Source organism: Astyanax mexicanus, chromosome 17 (genome assembly GCF_023375975.1).
Source record: "Astyanax mexicanus isolate ESR-SI-001 chromosome 17, AstMex3_surface, whole genome shotgun sequence".
In the NCBI taxonomy this organism is placed as follows: Eukaryota; Metazoa; Chordata; class Actinopteri; order Characiformes; family Acestrorhamphidae; genus Astyanax; species Astyanax mexicanus.
This window is the reverse complement of record NC_064424.1, coordinates 16,527,625-16,547,834: the sequence shown is the minus strand read 5'-3', so window position 1 is coordinate 16,547,834 and position 20,210 is coordinate 16,527,625. Positions and strand designations below refer to the sequence as shown.

The 20,210-nt window shown below is 35.9% G+C and overlaps 1 long non-coding RNA gene across 1 annotated transcript; it reads left to right on the top strand.

Moving 5' to 3' along the window:
• Nucleotides 1–1,691: 1,691 nt before the first annotated feature.
• Nucleotides 1,692–3,961, top strand: LOC125782365 (uncharacterized). Its single transcript, XR_007424999.1, has 3 exons — nt 1,692–1,764; nt 3,487–3,531; nt 3,613–3,961. It is a non-coding gene; the product is annotated as an uncharacterized LOC125782365 (long non-coding RNA).
• The last annotated feature ends 16,249 nt before the right edge of the window (nt 3,962–20,210 follow it).

Below are 20,210 nucleotides of genomic sequence, written 5' to 3'. Positions count from 1 at the left end.
AGCTCTATCTTTTCACGTGGAGCTAACGCCAGCTAATTTAGCTGTGCGGTTATTCAGAATTATACGACGCCTCCGTTTCTGTTTATAAAGACAAGAAGAAATGTTGCACGGTGGACATTTTTAGAGTGTGTTGGTGTCGCGGGTAAGGAGTAACTTACTTTATTGTTTTATTCTGAATATCCTTGAAATTTAAGCCAATTTAAAATTAGCTGGAGTTCACATTGTTAGCATTTGAACACCTTACCACAACCAGGTCAAACATACAGATATTATCTACCTATCATATGAGATTACTTAAAAAGGACTTTACATCAAACTATTTTTTTCCTTTCTGGTGAATGCATAATGGTAAATATTTAAAGGACCAGTGTCTATGTCTATTCAAACTGAATATATGTTATTTTTATATTTATATTTTTTTTTATTTTGTGATATAACGGCAGAGATTAGGAGTAGATAGGCTCTTCATAAACTGCCACTGGCAGCACCTCATCTTATACGTAACTCCCTGTTTTAATAATCTAACCTCAAACACACGAGTTTCATTTTTATCTAAAACAAAGGTTTATCTCTAAAAATGCAACAAAAAAACGTAGAATCTATATAGCTAAAGTATTTAAACAAAGAAAATACATAAACTCTAATTTTTTTTATCCACTTGTTTCTAAATGTTTGTTCTGATTTTATTTACGCTGTAGCACTTTGAGACTTATTTGAAATGTAAAGTGCATTACAAATAAAATGTATTATTATTATTATTATGATTATTATTATTTCCTGTCACCTTGCTATGAGCACAATGACCAGTGTTCAACCTCACTCAGATAACAGAAGATAAGACTTCACAACTTCTACTACAGGTACTGTACTGGTGTTCCCAAGTCATCCTCTACCGTAACACATAATGATCAATTTACATACTGTTGTCTCATGATTTTTGGCATGTCAGTGTATAAACTAGGCCACCTAAGTTAGCCACAATCCTCATTCTATGCCTCTTCTAGCTACATGTGCTGAAGTGGACACTGTGAATTGGAAGAATTTAAAACATATGTCGCTTTACCAAAATACATTTGTTTCCAAACATAAACAGCCAAGTAGGTTAATGTAAATAAAATACATTATGTTAAAGAATATTACTATGATATGTGTTTGGTGTGAAGTGGATCATCTGTAAAAGCTCTTTATGAATCTTGACTTAAAATAAACTGTAGGACAAAGTCCTATACAAGCAAAGCACTTTTGTTTGAGCACATTCCAATTCACTCGTAGACTTTCTGGCCTGCAGTGCTAACTGGCACACGTTCAAGGGGGATTTGGCCTTTGTTAAACAGAGAGATGTGTCTAAAATAAGGTAACAGGTCATACCATGCTCTAATGTGTGTTCAACATGGCAAGAATAAGTAATCCCTGGATGGGAATTGGACAGGCGCCAGTGCAACACAATCTGGTATTAATCAGAAGCACACAGAAAACATGGCCTGTTGCTACGTGATTCCCATTTAAGGCAGTGCAGAGGGTTAGATAGTTAGCAGAGGGTTATATCTCCATCAGTCTGAGCTGGTTGTCATACAGAAACATATCACATAAACTACTAGGCCACTACTTAATATACTACCAACAAACAGTGAAGACATTACATTACTAAGCAATTTTGGTCAGTTAGAAAGACATATCTTACAATCTAATTATTTCTGTTGTTTTTGCATTATAGATCAATCTGGGATCATGGCAATACCTCTAGACAAAATACAGCTTCATACAGTAAGTGTGCATTCACATGTATTATAATCCTATGTGCTGTTAGTAAGAGTTTTTTGCAATGATCTACACTACCAGTAAGCATACTATTTATGGAAAAGCTGTGGAAGCTCTGGACAGCTCACAGCCAACAAAGACTTCATTGCGCTTGTCTTGCTTGTAAATTGAGTGCAGGCAACTGCTTCAAAAATGCACTCTCCCATGTGTCTGTCTGTTAAATTTGACCAGACTGTTGTTCTTTTCGAGCAAAGCAGGGAGGTACGTGTGTGATAAGGTGGTATAAGTAGGATAAGGAAAGTGAGAAGGTTAGCTAGGATGAAATAGCCCAGCAGCTTTACATACGTGCTGGTGTGAAAAGTTCAGTGACATGTAGCCTGGTTTATTTTAACTGCATGAGCATGGCATACACTTTCCACAGAGCCATGGAAACCTAGCTTGAACAGGTGACTCCTGAGTCTACTATTTTGACCCTCTTGCACTATGCTGTAGGCAGTGTTTTCCAGACTTGCCAAAATTATTTATCTCAAATTGCAAACTCCCATTATTAAAATGTTTGAACATTCCACTGTTTGTAGTAAACCAATTAAATTAAAATAAGTGTTTAAATAGCTCAACTCAACTAATATACAAGTGGTTTCTGCTTATTCTGCAATTCCTCCTTTTATCCTTGTGTCACTGGATCTCCAACTTCAAACATGTTTTCCTACCATCAACATCAGCACTGGAGAACCCCAATTATGTCTCCTTAGCAGGGGTCACCATCACTTCCATATGCAGACAGCTCATTCTGCTAAAGGCAGCTTTTATAAACAATATCTAAATCCTTTTTAATCCATTGAACAGTTATGTGGAGGCATTTTTGGGAGCTTTAAATTATAAACTGTGTATAAAACATGAACACAACCAGCTAATTCCCATACCATCGCTATAACAGAAAAAAAACTTGTGACCAAAAGAAGGGTTCAAAGTTGCTTAACATCTTAAAAATCTTTAAAAAATCTTTTTGGTTTTCTTTACTTGACTAGTATTACCTAGGTGAGTTAATGAGACATGGTTTTGGTTTGAGAGCAATGATATGATAAAGGCTAATGGATTTGTACAGACATTTTGAGTTTATCAGTTGGTGTAAAGTGATTTTTCAGACAAAACCAAATAATTTTTACCACAAATGTAGACAATTAGCCTTTTGCTTTAACTGTGCACTGGATATCACTGCTAACAGGTAATGGACGTTTTTTTTGTATCATGCAATCTGCATTATTAAATTACCACAAACATGCCTTAAAACCACACCTATTTCTTAAATGTCTCTAACGAACTTGGGGTCTGACTGTTGGTTATTAAACTTTGTTAAACTTAGGTTCAAGCCTTATATGGGCTACTAGCTACTAGCTAACTAGTTTTATAGACAGTTGGCTCCAGCACAAAACTAGGGTAATCAAAACGCTGAATCCTTGATTTGAAAATTACTATTTGGGGTAGTGGGAGTAAACGTACAAATAGGGTTTCTCGCTGAACCACTTTTGAACCACTTTGGTGAAACTACCTTAGTGTTTGAGGTGAAATATTAGCTTCACAGTTGTTTCTTGCCCAGGAAATCAACGTCTCTTTTTAGGCAAGCAAAAAACCTTGTTTGATGGATTTCCCTTGACCATTACAGGCCATTTAAGGATTATAACAAATTATCTGTTTATGTGTGAGCTGTGTTTATGTCGGTCCCAACAGGTGATTTTACAAAGTGAGGTCATTGTCTCCTGCAAACATCATGAGGTCAGTGTGGAAACACAGTTTACCAGCCTGAGGAGCATAAATCATTTATTAATTACTTGAATAATATTTTTTCTCACTTAGATCACCTCGTGGATCAAGGCCTATAAAACTTTCCTCCTATGTCACCTTCGCAACAACAAGCCCTGCTCTATTTCAGTAGGGTGACATAAGCACATGTACTGTACATACTGGATCGCATACAGGTACGTGCACAACATCTGGAACAAGCACACTGCCAAATCAGGTCCACATCATGTGCATATGATGAACAGGAATCTCTTTCTCTTTGAACTGCACTTCACATCTGCCAAGATTGAATAGCTCAAGTTTTTATATGCAATGATGCGGGACGTGGTTGTAATGAAATTGGAAGCGATGTGCTCTTATTGTAAATTACTGCATGTTACTGTACAAAATGGCTATGGGCAATAGCGTGTTATAAACGAATAAACTCTTATGCAAACATCTAGGTAACCATGATTATCTAGAACAACACATTTAGTAGGTGAAACTTACTTTTTTATTTTTATTACTTTTTTTTATTTATTTGAATTAGTAATTTTTTTTTTACATTTTAGAGTGAAAATCCTCATAATTAAAAGTAGCATACTGAAGTAAAATAAGCGATAAGCTAGCAGGTGAAATGAAAAACGTTGATTATCTTTATCTACAGTGACATGTCAAGAGGTGAGATATTTTAGGCAGCAAGTAAATTCTCAGTGGTGTGTTGAACGAAAAAAAGGGCAAGCTAAAGGACCTGAGCATCTTTGACAAGGGCCAAATTGTGTCAGAGCATCTCCAAAACCTCAGGCAGGTCTTTTGGGGTGTTCCCAGTATTCAGTGGTCTGCATTTAAGGCTCATTATTGTAATACATAGACTTCCCACTGTACAACTTGCAGGACTTGTGGTTGATGTCTTTGTGCCAGGACCACAGGACACCTTCAGAGGTTTTGTGGAATCCATGCCTTAGATTATAAGATATGTTGTGGTGGTACACGAGGGACGTACTCAACAGCTGGTCAGTGTATTTACTCTGTTAGTTCTCAACTTTTAATGGGTAGTTTGTCTCATTCTCAGAGGGCTGCTCTTTCTCTCCATGGTTGTCCAGTTCTTATTATTCTGTTTACACAAATGAACACTGCTAGCTCTCAGTGCAGCACTGTCCTAAAGCAATGGTGCTTCTCAGGTTGTAAACAGAGGAAGTGCTGTAACCACTACAGCGTGTGTATTCAGGCTAAATGTTACAGTGCCAGTGCTCACAAACAAATAAGTCATACAAATGTGCGCAAATTATTCTGAATTTGTGACTCTAACTGCATCCATTCATAACTTTTTTCTCATAAACTACATATCCAAAAGTTTGTAGACACCTGTGTATGCAATCTGTCCTCCAAAATCAAGGGTATGCATAAGAAATTTGCTGCAGTAACAGCCTCTAGTCTTTTGGAAAAAGGGGTTATTTTGGAACATGCTATATGTTGCAAAATATTTATACTTTTAAAGCTGATGTCTGTAAATTTTGGGATTTAGAATGGGTAGAAAATAGGTAATTGCTCTGAGCATGTCGAAGAATCATTTTAAACTGGGCGGGTGTGATGTGGTCTCCTTTCAGAGCGGACAAAGCTCTGAGTTCTGAAGTCTCCATTGCTCCACCAGCCGCTTGCGATCAGTAAAACTGAGCCGGATCCTCTTTTAGAGGCTGTATATGTGACGTAAGTACGTAAAGACGCGTGATGTGGCCAGAAGAACTCCTATGCAAAAAGCAACCCGACACTCCCGTTTTTAGAATAAATATATTAGGCTTAGCAGTGATGGTTGTTCCAGCACACTGGTACCATTAAACACCATCTCCAAGATTCATTCTAGACTTGTTTGATCTTGATTTTCAGACTTTTCAGTATGGTATTGTGAGGAGCACTTTATTACTGGTCTATATTTGGTCTGAACCAAATTCTACAAATTTGGTTTGGCTGGTTCATCTGCATTTTAACAATTTCTAGATGGTTTAGAATTAGTCCAAATGACCTGTCCTCAGAAACAAGTTGCGTTGTGTTGAAATCTGACTCCCCTTGATGCTCAGGTGCGTCACACAACTGTATGGATTCAAAATATTATGCTGGTGATTTCTGTATCTACTGTAACTGTAGACTTATCTTTATTTATAAACATAAATAAAAGGAATCTAAAGAATTCTGCTGCATGACGCTAATGCCCACAAATTCTGTCAGAGTGGTGGAATTTGGCTCCTCCTGGTCCAGGAACTCCTGGAAAAGCAACCTAATAAACATACAGCATTCAAAAAAAACAATTAATGTAAAGTATAGGAATATGCAGTTCAGGTCGGTCTTTTAGTGTGTGTAGTCGTCTAACTGCAGTGTGAAACCAAAAGTAACCAGAATAAATGTAAATAATGTAAGAAACACAACGCATGGTGCAGACTCAGGTTCCCCATTTAAGATATGACAAGTAAACCAAACTATTCTAAAACATATAGTTTTTTACAATGCATTAACATGAATGTGAACTTCACTGATATTTTGTGTATATGAGAATATACGGTAAACACAGACTTCTTAATATACGTTTCTTTGTAGTGATTTAGTCCTTGCTGGATAAGTACTTATGATTACTTGAAGTTTTACAACAGAATGCTGCTTCAAAACATTACATCATAGGTCTGCCTCTGAAATCATAGCTATTGTAGTCGTGCTTGGCTCCATTGTTATCATAGAAGAATCTACAGTGCTTGCCAAGATATCCCCTCATAAGTTTCTGTTCGACCCCCCAGAGCTCAGCCATTCTTAAACCTTGGTTACTATGGCAGAGGTGTCCAACTGAATGCCTTCCAAGTTTATCATTCTGCCTCATTAGAGACATCTGATTGAACTAAAGAGCTAATTAGCATGACATAAAAAATAAGTGATGTAGGAAATAAAATCCCAAATGAGAAGAAGTTTGAATGCAATGGAAATGCAATAAAAATGAAAATGCAGTTTTTCTAATGCTTAATTTGACTTTGATTTTATTGCAGACAATGTGAGCCAGAGATATTTTCTATTTTGTTTGGTCAAGATTATTTCATTTATTTAAAAAAACCTAGAGCTCTGGAAAAAAATACTTAAAGACACCACTTAAAAAAAGTTTCATGTATTTTACCAAACTGAAAACATCTGGAATATAATCAAGAGGAAGATGGATTATCATAAGCCATCAAACCAAACTGAACTGCTTGAATTTGTTGCACCAGCAGTGGCATACAGTTATCTAAAAGCAGTGTGTAAGACTGGTGGAGGGGAACATGAACACACGTGATTTAAAAAACAGGGATATTTCACCAAATATTGATTTCTGGAAACTTTAAGAATATGAATTTCTTTACATTATTTGAGGTATGAAAGCTCTGCATCTTTTCTGTTATTTCAGCCTCTTCTTATTGTCTGCAAATAAATGCTCCAAATGACAATATTTTTTATTTTAGAATTTAATCCTTGAATTAAAACTGTGATACATAGTATATGCTACCATATAGAGTATATAGTATTATTAGAGGATTCAGATAATCTGGAGAAATCTCTTTTTGATATAAGACACAAGGCCGATGCTTAATATGGGATGTTGGTGATCTTCATGCCCTCAGGTGGCACTGCATTAAAACAGGCATGATTCTGTGCTAAAAAACGTTGCATGGGCTCAGAAACACTTTTAGAAGCCACTGTCTGTGAAGTTTGCTGTCAAATAAACAAGTGCAAGTCAAGGCTATATCATGCAAAGAAGAAGCTTTATGTCAATACCATCCAGAAATGCCACTACCATCTCAAGGCTGAAGCCCATTTTAAATGTTGATTAATCTGACCACAAAACTTTTAAGTTAGCTGTGTCTCAGAGAAGACAACATCATTTCTGGATAGTGTTGATATATCTTCTTCTTTGCATGATACAGCTTTAATTTACATTTGTGGATTGCACTGTAAACGGTATTCACAGAAATATTACAATTTGGACAATATTATAGGGTTATTATAATGTTTCATACATCCTACACTATTACAAGAAACAGTTACACCAGAAAAACACCAAGACAGGCTACCTTTAAATATTATTGATTGCAGATGAAACACTGGATAATCAGGCGTCTGTGCTCTTTTGCTTATGTATTGTATAATCATTATTAAAAATATTTAAGATTATTTAAATTTCACTAGATTGTAAGACGTTTTGAACAAACAACATCTTAAATGCTTCCCTCTTTAAGATTACAACATTAACACAGTCTACAAAAACAAAACAGAAAATCCTTTCTGTTTTTTATCTTACAACATTTTTTCCATCATCATCGTCATCATCAACATCCCTGGATTGCAGCAAGAGGGAACCTCTCTTCCTCTCTGGGGCCTCATTCTTCTTTTCCTCCTCAGTTCTAACTGGTGACCTTTATTCAGAGATGTAGGTCAGAATGGGCCCAGTGATATCAGTGAGAACACACATTGAGAACATATCAGCAATACATTATGAGCTCATGTATGTCATTGTTCTCCACTGAGAGAGATTGGTCAGATTTTAAAGTGACAAGACAATTCCACTTTAGCCACACAGAATCACACAGTCAGAATCTTGGAATCACCCTTTACTCAATGTTTTCAATACAATAAAGCCTACCAGTACTTGACTGCCTGTGATTTTATAAAATTAGTATAATATGCTAATCATATGGAATTGCACAGGTTTTTAAACATTTCAGACTCAAACTCAAGAATTGTAAAATGTTATAATCAGAGGTAAAATGTTTCTCTGGCCACCCTGTCATCTTATAACTGCCCCTTTAGAAAATTAACCTCAAATGTGACATTAGTGCAATTGCACTCTTCATGCTATTTTAGTGTAAAGGGAACGAAGACACTGGCTGCCTTCACTTTTTTACCTTCTTTACCTTTACTTCAACACTGTTTGTGAAAATCCTTTACCTGAATAAATATATTTTAGTGTTGTGATGTCATTTTGTTTTAGTAAATTCATGATGAATGAAAAAGCACTTCTGAAGTACACTTATGATTAAAATAACACTTCTGCGGTAACTGTAGTGTTTGTTGTTTATGTCTGCTAGGATATTAAAACAGGCTAAAGAAAAATATTTTATTAAAATATTGTGGTGTCTGTGTGTGTGTGTGTGTGTGTGTGCGCCAGCTTTTAGTGTGCCTGTGGGGGCGGGGTATGGTAATCCGGGGCCAGCGGGGCATTATGGGGGTATGTTTTGGGTGGGTTAAGTGGACCTACCATCTTTGTGTTGGATAGTTGGGTTGGTGGCCTCAGGGCTGTTTGCGCTGTGGTGGCAGTTGGGTTTCACTCTCCTAGCCTTGTTAAAGGCTATAAGTGGGTGGCAAGCCTGTTAATAAACAACTGTTGAGTACTTGCAATGAGTCTCATGAGTCCTCCTTCCTCTTCCATGCCACAATATTATTATTTTGGAATTGCTTTTGCTTTGAAAAGTAAGACAAAAGCTAATTTAGGCTATTTCATGGTTTGAGCAGAGAAGTTCAGTATTTGTTAAAAAAAAAAAATCAGTATAGTGCATCATTAGTGGTTATCATAATGAAGCATGCATATTGAAACATGTATTGGTCATAATGAATCCTAAAAAAGCTCAGACAAGTCCAGAGTCCAGTGGCAGTGCTGTCTGGCTCAGTCAAGCTGCTTTTTCATTTAATTTATTCTTTATCATCTTAGCGACAATTGTATTACTGCTACCTCACCTGTCAGACATCTTATTGTTCTTTTCACTGCTCATAGTGAGGCTTGGTCCAGTGTAAAGGTGCTGCCATGTGGGTCAGCCAGACCTTATCCTATACCATTTTTTAAACAGTACTCTCTGCACTCTGATTTTAGCTGTAATTTCTCTACGGGAAATACTTATAGTTGTAATAGTTACAGAGTTATCTGTTGTTAAGAAACAGTAAATATTAATTTTAAAGGTATTTTTTCAGCTGATCATACATAATGACATTTAATCCAAAAACCTGATTATGATTAAGAGAATGAAGTGTCATGTGAGAAATCTTGTTTGTGTGGACCCAAGTATCTGAAACTAGTGAGTTGTTTTAGATATTTGACCTGAACTGTGTATGTGGGTGAGTGTGCAAAGGACAGTTAGGCTGACACCTCAAAACTGAATGTCCAATATGTAGTATGTAATGCAGAAGTCAGCACCTAAGCAGCAGAGATGAGGCCGGAGGACACATAGAAAACAGTAGTAATCAATAAATGGTTTAACTCAATCAGTTAGAAACAGTTGCTGAGGAACCGCTTAACTGACCTTTGCACAGTATGTTTGGATGGGGTTTTGGGGATATAAGGTCTTGCAAATGTAAGGATCATTGAACTTCTTCTACTGAAACTCTGTGTGAGTGGAAGGGGTTCCCAGAGCTCTGTTGTAATAAATTGCTAATTTGCTGAATATCTAGGTATCCTGTCTCTCTATCAACTCTACTTTGGGCTTCCATCTAAAGAATCAAGGGGAACGCACTGGAGCAGTTGAGGGCAGTGCTGATGTCCCAACACTGTGTTCCTGTGTCTATTTCTAGTAGGCTTAAATTCTACTCCGTCAGTAGTTTACATTGATGAAAACTCATTCATGTTTCTAGTACAGTCATTTTCATTTCATAAGAAGGGTACTGACAATGTTTTGTGTATAGTTATATATAGCTCCCTCGTTTCTAACTATCTAACAGTCTACAGGTGTGCTTGGCTGAGCTGAATTGAACTGTGTTCTGATTGGTTGGATTGGAATTTTCGTTTTTTTTTTCTATGTTTTTTGATGGAGAGTTAGGTTCTGTTTTTGAGTTTTCTTTTCTTTTTCTTAAATATGTTAGTTTGAGGAGGAATATTTTTGTATTATTTTGGGCTGAGACCATTGCTGAAGCCTTGTGCTTCCATAATCTCAAAATAAAACATCTGAGGCTTGTATCTTCGTGTCTGCTTGGTTTGGTGGGTAGAAGGTTGGGGAGAGGGAAACACTTTATGTTGCAGCCTAACCCCAGATGGGCTGTAACACAGTCTGTTCCAACACTTATTTATCATAGACAAAGGGTTTACTAATTTTCTGTATTAATTTACAAAGTTCAGTTGATTTTAATTGCTACAGAACAGTTTCCTAACCCACTTCATTCAAATTGAAAATTCAATCATACATTTTCAAGTTCAATGAATTTTGTTCTATTCCCATGTTACCAGACCTGAAGTGCTTAAGAAAATAAATGGCAAAAACCAATGCGTGTTCTAAAACATTTGATCAGTAGTGTATGCATGTGACTAAATGTGCTTCTAGTGTTCTGGCACTCGTTAAATTTGTGTTGTACTGTTTTTGTAGAACCTATGCCTATAAGCTGCCTGCATACAGTGGGTATTCTGTTCCACACTAGCATTTCATGGTGAATGTGGCAGACGTGATCTGTACTGCAGCCACCAACCCCAGCCCAGCGTGTGAAACTCAATCACAGCAACGGTGCTGACAGATCCAGTCTGATGTCACAAGTTAAACAATGTCTGCGTTCAAATGCCGTAGATGTTTTCACCAAAGACCAGTGAAGTCAGCCTAATGGTCTGTCCTGGAGCAATACAGATAACATAGCTGAGGCTAACCCATATCTCCAATTATCATGGGAAGGCAACTAAGAGACTGGGCTGAATTAATGTCACAGGGACAAAGTGCATATCGTCGCTGTCCAATGAAAAGCACTTATCTCCAAAACAGCAACTTTACAGGAGAGGGAAAAAACCTTCTTCAATTTCAATGGAAGTCAATGTAAAAAAAGTTTATTTCAGGTCATTTTGAAGAGTTTCTATTGGTCCGTTCATCAAGAAATTTTGGCACAGTGTAAGGGACAGTTTGTCTGTTCAAATTATGTAGTAAACTAAAAATCGATAAAAATGGAGATAAGTGTTTTTCATAGGACAGCGAAGATATTTAAGTGACATGCTGAGTAATCGTTTTTTGGACAATTAGTAATATCTAGGATTTTAATTAAGGACCGGGTCAGTGGTAATGGATCAAACGTTTAATCAAACCAAGGAGTCTCAAAGGTTTTTGTGACATGTTTTGACCCAGAGCTTGGTCTAGATAAGTATGCTGTATTATACACTATGGATTATGCACTATGGCTTTGGTGAGAGTTTACAGGCTTTGTAAATCAAAACTACTGGTAAACTGTGGGGCTAATATGCCTAATTTCGTTCCAACTAAAACATGTTTACAGCAGTGCTGCTGGAGTTTTTAAGCAGTGTCCACTCAATGCTCATAATCTGTTGCTTTACACTTTGTAGATTAATGCTTACCTTACATTTCATGGTCAGACAAAGTTTTAGAGTCGTGCTGCAGTCGTGTAATCTCGATCGTTTAGTGTAAGGTGGTTACGATTGTAAGTTTAAGGCAGTTGAGTTTGCGTCCTGGCGCTCCAATAAAATCAACCATGTTTAATATTATCGCAAGTTTTGAGACTTTGCTCAAGCAAATAGTGACTCGAACAATGTCAACAGCCAATAGGAGAGCTACAGGAAGCCGCAAGGCAGAAATATTTGACGGTTTGCAGTTAATGACATATGCTTCTTACTATAATATGTACAGTATTTGAAACACAAGTAGCAAGTCATTATATTTAAAGTTATTTTATTTTGCACTACTTTGTAGTATTGTGCAGTGTTAGTTTTGATACAAGTTTAATAAATACACATTTTGCAAGAGTAATATTCTTATTGCATTAATTCTATCTAAACCAAAGTCTTTAGATGTGAGAGATTGTCAGATATTTCTAGTCTTTTCAAAGTCATGTAGTTTATGGACAGCATGAGTGTTGGACAATTTTCCATTCTATAAAGAAACTCCATTCAAAATGGTCTAAAATAGTTTATAACTAGGTCTGATCCCAAACTGGAAAAAGCAGCAGCTTAGTATAGCATTACATCTTAAATTGTGTTAATGTATTAATAATATAAACAAGTCTTAGCCTGAATAACTGAAGTAATAAATGAACTGTAATGATAAATGTCAGCTAGAAACAACTTTGTACACACATACACAGGAGTTGTAAATGTGTCCTTGTTTGGGGAATGTTGTATGTTAATCTTTTTAACTATAAACTTTTTTGGGCATTTACAGCACGTTTTTAACATTTATAGCATTAATCATGTATAATTGTGTTTTGAGTCAATTTAAGGGAGATTTTATTATTCAATAATAAATTAACCTAGTAAACTAACTTAACTTTAATTACTCCAGGTTCCACTTTTGACCAAGTCCCTTAAATGTGCTTCCTGTTTGTATGTTTAACATGTTTCCTAATTAAAAACATCTGCTTTAAAGTCTTAATCTTGCAAGCATTTTACCTGCTCTGTATTGAAACAATAAAAAAATTAACAAAAAACAAACATACAAACAACAACAAATAAACCATACCCATCAAAATTGACTTAATTCAGCTTTTATTTAGTTTTTTTATTTAGAAGCTAAGCATTGAAACACTTACATTCAGCAGCCTTAAGACACTCACAACCAGAGGCAACTGTTCCAATTAGCCCAGATATAGGGGAGTTTCCCGCCTTCAGGAGTGGCACATACCATTCATGAAGTTGGGGCAGGGGGTGGGTTATAGTGTAACCTTATGTTTCTGCCATTTTTAATTGGAATATTTACTTGTTTATGATTCAGTGTTTATCTTACACTTCAGTTGTTATAGTATTTGGTTTTATCGCCTTCAGGTTTATTTAAATGATTTGAAACTTGGTTAATTGGGGTTCTTCAGTTGGATTGGCCTGGAGGGAGGGGCTAAGACTTTATAAAGGGGAGGCATAGGTTAGCAAGTGCAGGGTGTGGAGGCATCCACTGTTTGGAGAAGCTATGACGCTATGACGCTATGACGCTATGACGCTATGACGCTATGACGCTATGACGCTATGACGCTATGACGCTATGACGCTATGACGCTCAAAAAAAGGTTTGTTCCTCAAAACTTTGTGCGCACACAAGCCACCCTGTTGGTTAAAACCTGTCTTTTAAACTATCACCCACATGGCTGTTTTATTACAGTGTCAGCATAGGAATAATTACAGCCAAAAATAGAAATAAAAACACTTTAGTTTCATTTGTATGAATTATTCATTTATTCAGTCATGCATTCATCTAATCTGTGGTTAACGTGTGAGTAATGGTAATAGAGGTCTATTAACATCAAACTTGTCAGTATGATTTCAGTCAATGTGATAAACCCACAGTTAATCCACATTGATCAAATCTCCACATTAATAAAAAGACCTCATAGCAGCAGTATTTGAAAAACAAAACATGACATCATCCATTTGATTTAAGATATATATAAAAAATACATATGAAAAGACAGTTAATATAAAGCATTGCTGTCTGGCACTGCCGCTTTACTTTCTTGGCTTTTCAGCAAGCCAGGCACTCTAAATTCAATATTTATGTCCTCCCAAGTCTTTGATAAAGACTGATTGGATGTATGGTAACAGCCCACTGACAAGATTTAAGACTTTTTGTAATTTCCTCTATTTGTGTGGGATTAAACGTCTGCAGGCACTATTTGCTCTGTGATTACGTCTGCGAGCTTCGATGCTGCAGATATGCAGCATGCCCTGGACTGAGCCATGAGATACATTACCACACAAGTTCAGCACTGTAGTAATGTAGGATTCATGTCATGATTTTGTCACTGAGGGAGACAGAGGTGTTTCATAGTCCACCTTCTAAATGTTAACTTTTAAAACATACTGTTTTATAATATGGGGCCTATATATACTAAAAGAACATATTTAAGAGACAAAATTGTATATATAAAATTTTCCCCCTTTTGTAATGGCTTTAAGAATGTTTTGAGTTTAAAAGGCAAACTTTGTTAAAATATGGTTTGGGTGGCTAATTGTTTATATAAATATAAATATATTTTGACTACATTCACATTACAAACATTATTAATTAAGTGACCTGTATCAGATCTGCAATGTTAACAACTGTATTAACAACACAGATATTTTGGCTATTTGGTCACATTACCAGGCTGAAGTGACTGAACTCAAACATTTTATTGTGTTTGGACAGTACACAAAGATTTCAAGTTTCATAGAAAAAAGTTACTTATCCTACAAGCTAAGCTACAACCACAATCGATGAGGTAATTGTCATTCTTCTTTTAACAAATTGAGCCACAATAGGAACATATATAAGCTAGAAGATTATGTAAATACAAAAATACTATGGTTAAGAGTACACATAGACTGAGAAATACAAAATCCAGCTCTTTATCAGATTCTCACTCAGATTTTTACACCTTACTCTAATCAAAGAAATTAGAGTTTAATGTGTACGTGACTAATTGAATAGTAAACGGTATAAATCTGCTTAGAATCAAATATGAAGTGCATGTAATCGTATTTACTAATGACATAACCTACAATAACTGCAATCTGTATGAAACTAATGTCAGTTCTGCAGTTATGTGAGGAACTGACTTCTAACACTTCTTACCCACAAAACACTCTTCCCTTGGAGCTCTGTGTGAGATAATCATTGCTGCATTTGTTGTGTCTTCTTGTTTCTTGTGGACTCCTCTTTGGGTGTCCTTGGAAGGCTGTTGTTTCTTGAAATAAAACTCAGTACACACTGTCCTCTTAACCGGAATAAATATTTATTTCAGTCAGAAGCAAAGTGTGGGAGAGAGCTTGTCAATTCTCGGTGTCCCATGTTTTTCTCCCTCTCTCCCAGTCTTGCAGGCTAACCCGTTTAAATAGTCCCTTACCGTCACTCCTATAGCTCTCATGCTTTACCATATATGTAAATATGGCCTTTTGAGAAGCGGCATGTTGTTTACCTGCAACCACTTGTGACATGCCAATCATGTATAGAAATGGACTTCTCAAAATAGTTTAGCTGGACACATGAACTTCTCTAGGCTAAAGGCCTCTCAAACCAGAAGTGGTGGCCATCCATAGCACAGAAATACACCTCACATTGCTTGTCTACCAGTCAGCTTAAGCAGACGCAGATATTTGCTAATGTCAGTCATATTGATATTAAGCTCAGACATGCATGATACTTAAGTTATCTTTAGTATCAGTCAGACCAGACAACATATTCTGCACACTGAGTTCCCTAGTATCAATTTATCTCTCACTGATTAATGACAAATGATTACTGTCTAGTAACAGCTTGTTTAGAAAAACAAACTGAAAACAGAAAATATGCACTTAATCCTGAAACAACAATGTTACATAACTATTCTATTAGTAATGTAATCAAATGCCAGTTATATCTTAATGGGCAGAACTGGTGTAAACCATGGTCCTTATCTCACTGGCAGAACTCCATACTACAAATCATTAGTAAAAGGCTGTAGAGGCTTGGAACTAATTTTAGATTTTTTTCTAGTTTAGATTTCTGTAATAATTACAGTCGCAAATAAACAATAGTTTTATGGGGTTTTTTTTGTTTTGTTTTAAAGATGTGGCTATGTGGCCTAATGATTATTTCAGACAGGAAAAATAGATGTTTCACCTTGGGTTCAACCTGAAATCTAAACCTTGCACATAACAGTTATGAAAATGACCTAATTGCAGTAAAACAGACTCAGAATAAAAGTATAATGATGTGCAAATTGTTCTGCGCACATATATAGCATGTTCCTCATGTTCCTGTATCCATATGGATGACCATTTATTGTATGACATCAAATGATCGGATTTCAAATCACTGGAGGAGCAAACTGATGAAAGTTCTTCAGCTACGAGACCATATTGAAGCGGAGATTGAAGAATGACTTCAGATTACACAATGAGACTAAATTTAGAATGTGAAATACTATACCTTTCCTTAGTTGAGCAAAAATCTCATGATCGGACATTTTAATGAGAATAATTTGAATGTATGGTTCTTTGACAACATATAACTTCGCGCTTGATATCCGACATGGATGTATAATGGCAGGGGGTGTACAGTTGAATTGATTGGAAATTATGCTTTGGGTTCAAAAAGGCAAGGTAAATGGAGGGTTAGATTTACTGATAAATACAATAAGTTATGTTTAAACTTATAGAAGAGAAACCAAACTTTCTGGTGTTCTTTGAGGAAATGGCCTTTCAGAATCTCTGCTGTGCAGCATTGTGCTTTTACTTCATATCCTATTTCGAAACTTTCTAAATTAGTGCTCTGTTTAAAATGATATAATGTGAATGAAATCTGTCTGTTCGGTGACCAAATATAAAAACATAATACGAGGTAATCAAAACTCTCTTTTTGACTAATGGTAAAATAGATTAAACTAGATTGAAAACACTTGTTTTATTACAGAAGACCTCAGTGTGCATTCCTAAAAACAGAAGTTGGTGCCTAGAGCCAAATAGAACAAATGAAAAAAATGCTTTCTTTCTTCATCCTATTTAAATCACAAAGAGCTCTTGAAGTGCTGTTCTTTACCAAATCTTATTAATCCTGGGCAAGTTATTATTCTTACTAATTATTATTTAATGGACATTACACTTTGGTTCTGTTGTATAATTACAAAGCTAGCATTCAAGAAATTAAAGTGTAATTCCAATGTTTAACAACAACATACAGTTGCAAGAAAATGTATGTGAACCCTTTGGGATTACTTGGATTTCTGCATAAATTGGTCATTAAATGTGTTCTGATCTTCCTCTAAGTCACAACAATAGACAAACACAGTCTGTATAAACTAGTACTTCACAAATAATTATATGTTTGCATGGTTTTATTGAATACAACATGTTAAAATTCACAGTGAAGTATGTAACTTGCAACTGTATTTCTCCATAATAGCAATATCATGAAATTCAAAAGTATAGATAACCTGCCAGATTCAAATGATATAAAAAGTAAAAAAAAAAAGTCTAAAATGGAGATGAGTTTACATGACAGAAATGACATTTTACACCTACCTAATCTTCATGGTTAATAGTACTAATAATAATCAATTCTGTGCATTAGGGATAGTAATAATTCACACTGGTGCACTATTTTCTGTTTCAATCCAATCAATCATATTGTAGAACTTAGATCTAAAACACATGGCTCTGCTACTCAGATGTTCCTGACCAGGACCAGGATTGGGCATCACTAGGCTGATGGGTTTTTAGTTTTTGTTTTAGTTTGTTTTTTTCATTACTATAAAACCAGATAGGAGTCTGTAAAAAGAAGTAGGTACATTTTTCTGGAGTTTAAATTTTGGCTCTGATAACTTGTTTCTGTTGCCTACATCGTCTCCTGGCAGATTCTGATCTTGCTGTGTGGCTCCCTTCCCCTGATTCCCCTATCTGTCCCCACCCCGCTCCCTCTCTTTTCTCCACAAAGCCTCAACTGAGGCCGCCCTGACATCATCCTTTTACAATAGTTGTCTTCAGGAACATGGAATGCAAAACATCTGCGATCCTGAGAGGTGCGGGAACCTCTTACTAAAATACAACAAACAGCTGGCAGGAACAAGCCTCTGATTTTAGATGATTTTTCTGTCTAATTTGCTGGTGCTAGAAATAATTTACATGGGTTTGTAGCCTAACTGCTTCTAAACTATATCTGGGAAAACATTTAATATTATCCAAAAAAATGTATTGGGGAAATACAAAGCAAGGGAGTTGGGTGGGTTAAAAAGTCATTTTTCAGTAAGAGACTATACAGCTAACGCTGTACTCAAACTCAAACTATGGACAGCATTTTTTATGAAAGTCGTAGAAATCACGTAGTAAGGGTGCCACTAGTGTTCTAACTTACCAAACTAACTACGCCCAATCTATAAATATTAAATTCTATCATTGCTATTAAGATATGAAGGCTACGTTCACATTACAAATCACATTAATCAATTCCAATTGTTTTGCTCAAATCAGACATGGCAAATATCTATGAATGTAAGTGACCTGTACCTGTGGCTCTCTTGTTTTGCTGCACTGTCTGAGAATTCTGACGCCCAGACAGAATTCTAAAGGATAAGCATGATCATGATGCTGACTAAACATGACCAGTGTAAAGCATTGTTCTGTAAAAGCAAAAGTTTAGCTAAGAAAAGTAAGGATTTGTTACTGGCAAATAAATGTTTATTGTGTCACATGTGCCAGATTTAACCCTTGATGTTTTTCTACAGTACAGTACTTTCTACACTACTGGTTTTGACACCATGCTGAAATATGCATATAACCCAGCTCAGTAAAGACAATAGTTAAAATACAACAAATGCTTATGTGATGTTCTAGTTGTTTTGAAAACTAATTATTAATAATACATTAACAGAAACCACCACATGCCCATGAATCTAATCATATCCAATCTAGGACCACATTTGAAATGGACTTAAATCAGATTTGAAAAGATCATGTTTACACAGCCCTGAAAAAACGGATCTGCCTCACGTTAAGCAATAAACCTGATCATATTACCTGATCAGGTAATATAAATGTGGGAACACTCAAGGGAGAGTTGTTTAGTCACAAAGAGGTTATTTAAAAAAAAAATAAGAGGTCTGTATTTTTCTTTTAAACATTGCTACCACTGCTACCATTTTTGGATGAAGTATTCTTTTAGGCTGTCCAGTTAAGACAGGCCTATTTTCATCATGCATCTGCAACAGATTATTTATTTTAGAACACTGAAATTTGCTCTCATTTGTCTGGATGCACTGAGCACAGTTTGTCATTGATTGTGTGTTACAATGCACTTCATAATCTGTTTTCTGCAGAGCATGAACTCAGATAATAGACAAAAATCTAACTTTTGCTTTTCATCCATCCAATAATCTTAAAGGAATAAGAGAAGGCATAAACATCATGTAAAACCCAGACCTCTTGTAGTGTTTTTTGTACTGTAGTATAAGTTAGCTTTATCCATAGAGAAACCAACATAGGACTTAATGGAAATATTGCATGCAATTTAATCTTTTACCCTTTGTCTTATCTTTCCCTTAGTGATACCACTTGAGAGCCTTCATTCTAATGTAAAGCCCTCATGGCAGGCAGTTTTTTCCCATTTCCCACATTTCTTTCCCATCTCAATCCTGTTTTGCTGGACATTTTGATTAATGGAGGTGCTGTACTGTACTACACTTGCTGGAGACATTGTTATTGTTGTGTTGTTGTTTTAACCACCCAGATAGTCCAAGCTTGTGAGTCATGGGAAGAGGTCGTGTAGCAGGCGACAGCGCACAGCATAACTCTGTAAGTGAGGTCAGACTCCTAATGTTGTTTTTAAAGCTGCGCTACAGTCATTTTGCAGTATCATAAAGACCATACTTAAAATAAGCCTTTAAAATACCATGTTGTGAGGAACTTTTCTGTGATTTGAAAACTGGACAGATTTCTTAGAAATTTTAAACATTTTATTCTTTCTGTGTGTACCATCTTTCAAATCCTGATATATTAACACAGCATCATTAATTATTAATGTACAACAACAGTATGTGAGGTGGACAGTGTCTAGTTCACCATCCACATTTGTTTTTACTGTGAGGTCTAGAACTTTTACCTCATAAAACTCACAACATATGTTTGTGCAGACCAACTCAAGCAGATCAAAATCTAGCAAGAGCCTTTTTTCCAGTTTTTAAGGATATATTGCCCAACAACACACTTTTAGTTTGGCTTGTCATTTGTTCATTCTGAACAGATTAGTTATAGTCAT